This window comes from Danio aesculapii, chromosome 7 (assembly GCF_903798145.1).
Source record: "Danio aesculapii chromosome 7, fDanAes4.1, whole genome shotgun sequence".
Classification (NCBI taxonomy): Eukaryota; Metazoa; Chordata; class Actinopteri; order Cypriniformes; family Danionidae; genus Danio; species Danio aesculapii.
Genome location: NC_079441.1, coordinates 43,155,400 through 43,164,371, shown reverse-complemented (window position 1 = coordinate 43,164,371; position 8,972 = coordinate 43,155,400).

Below are 8,972 nucleotides of genomic sequence, written 5' to 3'. Positions count from 1 at the left end.
TGAAACAAAGTCTTATGTGTTCAGCACTAGCTGTGCTACAGTACAATGACATGCAAGCAGTATGGATGTACATTTTTTTGGAGAGCTAATTAATAATAATAATAATAATATTAATAACAACAATAATAATAATAATAATATCAATAATACATTTTCATTGTTAGTACAAAATAAATCTCTTAAACATATTCAATATAGGCTCATTCTAAAAACGCAGCCCTATATATTTTTCTGGAGATTGTGGATTATGTAGTCAGTGCTACGTATGGCTGCATTTCATCTTAAAAAAAACGCTACAAGGCGGTATGGCGCCATTCTTTTTAATGCTTATCAGCTGACGGCTTTCCTATTGTTACCAGTTTTTCCTGTAGCTCGACATGTACGTCGGCGGACTTGAGATACAGAGCAAAGTTGATGCAACAACGGGGTTCTTGTCTGATAAAGAACAGTTTAAGAAAGCAGTTGGTCAGCTACTCACATTACTGTAATTAAGTACATTTTTGGGGTATTTGTACTTTCATGAGTATAATTTTAAGTTTGTAATTTTACTTGTACTTGAGTACAAATTAAGCTGGGTAATTTACTTTGTTGCTTATAAAAATCACAATTCATTACAGAGTACTGTAAATAAATTAACATTTCAACCACTGACTTCGGTAGCCAATAAAAAAACAATCTCATCTTAACGGACCAATGAAAAGCCTGGTACATTATTTGAAGATTTACGTGAGCTGACCGTCATCATACAGTCACAAAGTTATCGATTGACATATGGAGATTCAAGACAGGAATAATGAGAAAGAAATAGCAGAGGATGAATGCCCATGGCCACACCTGGAGGAGCTGTTCACCTACAGGTACATAGGGAAGAAAAGGGACAGCTGTGCTGAAGCAGGGTGAATGGCTATGTTATCATCTAAAAATGCTATTTAAATGTATGCCAAAAATATCACATAAAAGACGTGCGAATAAAGCAGCGTTTCCGTCCAACAAGCCAAAGAGAACAAAATCGCCACTTCCTGATTAACTGGCGGCAAATATCAACAGTAAAAACTGAATTTGCTACGTTATGGAGAAGCTGCGTGAATATATTTTCTTCATTTAATAAATAACTTGCACCTCAGAAGGCCATCCTGACACACGGTGAACATGTGGTGGTGTTTGAAGGTGCGGGACACGGAGTGCAGATACTTTTGATAGTTCTGGAGGTCATTAATAATATAATAACACTAATACTGAAATGGTTAAGTGTTTTAGAATGACCAAAACAACATTTCAGATGTTTTACAATGTCCTCAGCCTGCTGGTTTGTCCATTCACATACATTTTCAAAATGTATGAGCATCATCGCGTTTCCATCAACCGTTTTTTATGTGCATATACAAAAAGCGCATACAATAAGTGAAACCTGCCCTCTGCTGTGCCATTCGGCTTACACAGGGTTTCCACGGGGTCTTAAAAAGTCTACAATTTAAACATCGAAATTTTAGGCCTTAAAAAAGTCTTTAATTGGCTGTTCTAGATCTTAAATATTTTTGCACAGATAAAACAGTTTCTTTGTTCTGTAAAACACTTTTTTTTCCTTTAAAGTCAAAGTTCTTCAAACTATCTCTTTTAGTGTTCCACAGAAAAAAAATGATGACAGAATATTTCAAAATATAAAAAAATCTTCTAGAGACTTATTCAGTGAATTCTGTATACACACAAACATTTGCAACCATTTCTTTCCTCATAAAAAGGTGTGGGAAATATTTGATCTTTTTTTAAAAGTGAAGGGAGCACATCCTCTGTGTATTATGCACCCAGAGTTATAGTCCTATCAATGACTTTTTACTACTCTCCACACTGCAGTTTGGTTTAAAGTTGACAGACTTTCCCAAGAGATGAATCCAGCTCATTTTAAGGCTTCTCTTATTTTTCTTTGCCCTGCATATTCCCTGGTTGTGTTTAAACGTGTGACCTTGTCACAGTGAGAAGCGTCTGCCAGCTGACCTCACGCTTTTTTTTTCAGGAGAGCTGAAGAAAACAGCTTTTTCGAATGGAAAGTGCAGACAGATGGAACAGTTTTCGAGTCTCACACCACACTTTTACACAGCAACACTTTGTCCTCAAAAAAACCCTCTTAAATCAAATGATTCCCTTAAACAGTCGCTCCTCCTCCACAATCCTCACGCTGTGTCTTTTAAGGCATCCTAGCAGCCGTATCAGTGTGGGAAGAATTAACGCTCTCTGTGGGCTTTTTTGGCTGCTAAGCGGAGGCCGTGGGTCGCGCGGAGAGGGGCTGCCGTATCTACCCCACACGCAGAGGCCAGATGTTTCCTAAGTGCTCTCTTTTTCCCAATCTCCAGTCAGAGAGCTTGGCCTGCTCAGCCAGAAATATGAAGCTCTCGCTGTCTTTCTCCTTTTGTGTTTCTCTCTTTCCACGGCATACGCTCAAACACACTGCTCCCCTGTGAGCTCCAAAAGGCACAAACCCTTTCCTGCTGACGCGGCCCCCGAAACAGCCCCAGTAACTTTTCATTGACCCCGAGCACTACACACACACTTTGTGGATTGTTGTTGGATTGCTCTATTCTTTCTTCTGTTCCCTTTTTCTTCTTTTTTAGCCTTTATTGAGAACAAAAGAGCTTTTCTGTGCTTCATCTGTGGTTCTCAGCAGCTTGCATCTGATATACTGTAAAAATGTACTCAATTGTTATCTATCTATCTATCTATCTATCTATCTATCTATCTATCTATCTATCTATCTATCTATCTATCTATATATATATATATATATATATATATATATATATATATATATATATATATATATATATATATATATCCTGCATTGTCTTCAAATAAACTTTTGTTTAATGTTTGTGCTAAAATACCCTTCATATATTTAGCTGCAGCGTGCCACATGACTGTAAGAAGTGAGCATGCATGAATCCACACAGTTGCACAGAAACACATGCTTTCTAGCCAAACAATTAGTCAGAAAGGAAATCTCTTGAACACCAATCTACCCCAAATCTGGAAAAAAAATGTATGGGAATGTATGGGTAATGAAATAAAAAAAATTAATTCCAAATTTACCTTGACTTGTATGTCATTTCAGACAATATGACCACAAAATACTTCATGTTTTGTCTTGTCTGCTTCATTTCATTTTTAAATATCATAATTTCCTGTCATTCAGACCTGCAACACAATCCAAAAAAAGTTAGGACAGGAGCAGTTTAGGGCTAGTAATCTGATAAATTGGTTACATAATGATGTGATTTGAAACGGTTGAAACAGGTGAAAAGCAGCCTCCAAAAAAAAAAATAATAATAAAAATAATAAATACTAGTCCTTTCGGAGCAAAGATGGGCTTAGAATCGCCAGTTTGCCAACAAATACATGAGAAAATTGAAATGTTGAAAAACAATGTTCCTCAAGGAAAAAAATGAAGACATTAGGATATTTCACCTTCAACTGTGCATAACATCAATGAATCTGGAGGAATTTCAGTGTGTAAAAGGAAGCTTAAGCTGAACATCCATGATCTCTGATCCATCAGGCGTCACTACATCAAGAATCGTCATTATCTATAAGCGATATCACCACATGGGCTCAGGACTACTTTGGCAAACCTTTGTTAATTACACAATATGTAGTTACATCCACAAATGTCAGTTAAAACTGTACTGTGCCAAAAGGAATCCCTATATTAACAGTGTCCAGTATGGACCATCACACAGTGGAAACATGTACTGTTGTCAGATGAATCAGTATTTCAGTTTTTTTTTTATAGAAATGCATGCCGCGTGCTCCTAATCCAAGAAGAAAAGGATCATCCAGACTGTTACCAGCAACAAGTCCAAAAGCCAGGTTCTGTCATGGTATGGGGTTGTGTCACTGCCCTTGGGAAATGTAACTTGCACTTCTGTGATGGCACCATTAATGCTGAAATGTACATAGAGAATTTGGAGCACAATATGCTGCCTTTTTTTCAGGAACACCCATGCATATTTCAACAAGATAATGCAAAACCACATTCTGTACATATTACAAAGTCCTGGCTGCAGAGGAAGAGGATACATATACTTTACTGGCCTACCTGCAGTCCCGACCTGTCTCCAATAGAGAATTTGTGGTGCATTTTGAAGGACAACATGTGACAACAAAGACCACGTATTGCTGCCCACGTTAAGACTTGTTTGCTGGAAGAATAGGACAAAATTACACCTGAAACACTTCATCACTTGATGTCTTCAGTCCCAAAACGTCTTTGTAATGTTGCCATTTATTTTCACAACACTTAAAAGAGGTAAATGCTTTACTGATCCAACTTTTTTTTAAATGTCATTTCTAAATGTAATTTCAAACATTTTAAAATTGGAATACGTGTTTATTTAAAAAAAAAAAAAAAAAAAAAAATATATATATATATATATATATATATATATATATATATATATATATATATATATATATATATAAAATCATGATGAACACATTAAATAATATTTGTTGTATTGTCTGCAATGGAATACAGTGTACAGTATATTTAAAACTAAGTTTGGCCTGTTAGTTGTATGATAGTCCACCAAAGAAACAGTTCCAAAGCAAGTAAAAGTATCACATTTGGAGAACATAAACAACACATTTTGATTCACAGAGAATTGGTTATAAACAATGCTGTGATGAAATGTACATGCACAGTACACTGTATATGTGTATATTGAGTTAGCTGAACCACAGTTGGTTTTTCAGCCAAGATGGGCAATTTTCTGAAATGTGATGCCTCAAACCTGTTTTTCTTCCCCTCTTTTTCTCTCTGCCTCTCTCTCTCTCACTCTCTCTCTCTCCCTTGCCCACATTGATGCTATTTCTCTCCAGCTAACTCATCTCTATGTAACAGTTTGTATTCTGCCTTTTCTGTTGTCTTGTAGCTAAATGTTACATATTAGAAATTAAAAGGCTCAACTGACCAAAGTATTTCAAATGATGAGCTCTGACCTCATTAACATTTTCAGGAAGAGCAGAGCAGTGACCTTGTTAACATTTGTGGTGTAATTAATTAATCCACACGAGTGCTGAATCTTTGCCGATTCCTGCCAGCTCAGTCCACTTGGCCACAAACTGAGTGATGTATTGAGGGTGGAGGGGAGTTAGACCGCGGTCAAAAATCTCAGCTCACCCGCATGGGCCACGGGTGACAGCAGTTGGCTAAAAGCTTAATAGAGGACATTTTATCATTGCGCATTCATTACATATATTTATTTATTTATTTCACATTGCTTCATTTTTAAGGGCCGAAAGTAGCTTCCTGCAGACATAAACTATCTCCATTTACCTGCAGACATCAACTATCTCTTCTGACTTTCAGTAGTTGTGTTTCATCATTCTTCGTGATAAAGGTTATATCATACACGTGCACTTGATAGTGTGCGCCACGCATCATTCTCTTAGTATTCAGGGTTAAAGAGCCTCTGAGTGCTGAATATGATGAATCATTATGTCTTCAGCATGCCACAGTGGTCAACTTGTTTGTTCAAGGCTTTTTTTCTTTCTTTTTTTCTTCTCCAGAGCTAATACCAGCACTCTACAAAGAGCAGAGGATAGAGAAAGACCTAAGGCTGTCGGACTATCACGGTCGTACACATTGCTGCTCTCATGCACTGAATGCAAATGCGATCAGGTAATTGGGAGGCAGCTTGAGAGGCTGCTTCAGATCTCCCTCGCGACAAGCGCCGCTCACAATCATGATTGGGCCCAGATGGACTGTGAAGCACTTACTATGCTTCCCACTGCACATAACTGTCTATACATCCCAACGTAAACCAGCCACACATAGAGGTTTTAATGTCACATAATCACCAAGGAACTCGTTTAGATATTCTATAGATGTGCAAAACAGACTTTAGAGTTCATGCATCATCATTGTTGTTGTTTTTTTTGGGCTGAAATTATTATTTGTGATATTTTTGTTATAATTAATTTATTAATGTATCAATTTGTTTGAATAATTATAGAAATTAAGCTGAGGAAAAATTAAATATAATGTTGTATTAAAAACACAAACATTTATGACTGAAATTCAAAGTTTTGTGTACAAGAAGCCCCAATTGATTTATGCACGCCAAACCAGTAGATGGTGATATTATCTCAATACATTGAGTAGCATAAACACGGTCCTGTAGTGTGCCATTATTGCTTTGTATCGAATGTCTATGGACTGAGCATGGAATACCCATGCACAAGTATACATATACAGTTGAAGTCAGAATTATTAACCCCCATCCCAAATTATTTTTTCCTTTTTTAAAAATTTCCCAAAGGATGTTCAACAGAGCAAGGAAATTTTCACAGTCTGTCTGATAATATTTTTTCTTCTGGAGAAAGTCTTATTTGTTTTATTGGGGCTAGAATAAAAGTTGTTTTTAATAATAATAAAAAAAAAACATTTTAGGGTCAAAATCGTTAGCCTCTTTAAACTATATATTTTTTTCGATAGTCTACAAAAAAAAACATTGTTATACAATAACTTGCCTAATTACCCTAACCTGCCTAGTTAACCTAATTAACCTAGTTAAGCCTTTAAAAGTCACTTTAAGCTGTATAGAATTGTCTTGAAAAATATCTGGTAAAATATTATTTACTGTCATCATGACAAAGATAAAATAAATCAGTTATTAGAAATAAGTTATTAAAACTATTATGCATAACAAATTCTGTCATATGGTCAATCCAGGCTCATTTTGAAAACGTACCTCTATATACATTTCTGGAGACCACCAAATATGCCCAAGGAGCTATGTAGGCCACTGTGTACACTTTTTGAGATCTCAAATTTCTCTTGAGAGTGCCATTCGTGCCTGCTGTTCTCTCGTAAATCCACCAGAGGTCACCGTCGACTGACTGTTTGACTGACTGAATGACTCAGATCCTCACCCTCCTCCTTCCCTAAACCAACCAATAGTATTTTAAAAAGCACAGATTGATTTGTGTCTTACCTGCTTTTTGGAACCATTCTTCGCCAGATTTGAACCCCGCTGTCATGGTCATCTCCTCTCTGCATCTCAAGTCTACCAACGTACATGGTGAGCTAACTGGACAAACTGGTAATAGCCAGAAAACTGTCCATACAGAGGTAAGCAGTCAGCTGGTAAGCATGAAAAGGAACGGTGTCATACCGCCCCATAGTGTTCATTTAAAAAACTAAATGCAGTCATATGTGCTTTTGCCTACATAATTTATGATCTCCAGAAATGTATATAGGGCTGCATTTTCAGAATGAGCCTGTGTTGCGTATGGTGCTGTGAAAAGGGGCGGGATTAAACAAGATGATTAGACATTTTAAAAAGCTGGCGATTGCTCCATACTTTAAATTTCTGTCCAGAGAGGTCATGTTGTCATTTCCAACTGGTCTAATGCAGTCACGTGATGGGATTTCGCAGGTCAGAGTTTACTTAGCTTGAACTTTGCAACACTTCAAAACTGCAGAACGTGTCACACAAGCTTAATTTTCCGGTCTGCTGCATTCGCATACATATGAATGGAAGTCTAGGATTTAAAAAGTCCAGTGTGACTGCGGCTTAAGTGTGTTGGACTAGGGTTGGAACTCAACTGTGCAGAGCTGCGGCTCTCTAGGAACTGACTTTGACACCCCTAGCTTAAGTCATGTTTGAAACAGTTGTAACATCAAATTTTTCCACTGTGCACAAGTCTTTTAAATTTGACAAAAATTTGACTGGCTGTTAAACGAACAAATAAACAAACAAACAACTAACTAACTAACTAACTAACTAACTAACTAACTAACTAACTAACTGACTGACTGACTAACCATTTAATATTGCATTATTCTTCATCCAAGCTTTAAACAAATAAAATTATTAGAAGTATTATTAGATAGGAGTGGAGATGTAGTAAAAAAGTATCTCTAGAACTGTAACTTTAGCTCCTCACCTCTCGAATGTTTTTCACTTGCCACTTCACTCATGTGTCTTCATTTGACTAAACGGCTGCAAATTGCATTCTGGGGTAAACAGCACTGATAAATTGAAGCCATTGTATAAACAGCTGCGGCTATAACGCGAGTTGTTGTGCTGAGCAGAACCTCATATAGTGATCGATTTAGACAAAGACAATTTAATATACATAAAACCATTGAGTGAGGCGCTGTGATTTATGCTCATGAAATTTTATAGTACAAATTTTACACACGGCTGTCTGTGAGTGTTTCCAATCAGCTGGGCTACAATGTCTTTCACACCATAAACAAAGCATATCACAATAGCTGGAAGTGTCTAGTAATCTTCTGCTAGAGGGTTTATATATGAGACGAGATGAATGCGTGGTTGAGGGATTGGCGCATTTATAACTCATTTTGTGTGTAGGTAAAGTCGTTGAAGTATCACTGTTGATCTTGCAGATGGATTTCTGCCAGTTGGTCAAATGCTCCAGTAGCTCAAATATAGCAAGAGCTGGGATTTTCGCCATCAGAGATAAAATATAATTGCTAAGGGAGAAAAAAATGTTGCTGGTAAATTAATAAGACATCTGTGCTTAACATTCAGCAGGTGGCATTCATCTGAAATGTTGAGTGTCATGTCAAATCATTTGTGGAGGATTTATTTATTTATTTATTTATTTATTTATTTATAGTATTATCAATAATTTTTTTTTGCAGTTTACCATATATTTTCAGTAACATTTTAGTTTGTAACCATTTGCACCATATACTATGGGCTTATTAACTGCCTATTATTAAGATATTAACAGTTTATTAGTACTAGTAATCTTATTTTTCATCCTACCAAATCAAACCTAAACCAAGCTATTATCTTAATAGCTATTAATAAGCAGCTAATTTGTAGTTTATTGAGCTAAAATATTAGTTAATGGTTTGTTAATAGTTTGATCTGTACGTTAAGATGGTGGTAAAATTACATTAAAATATTTTCTCATTATCAATGATACACAAGACAACAGGTCAT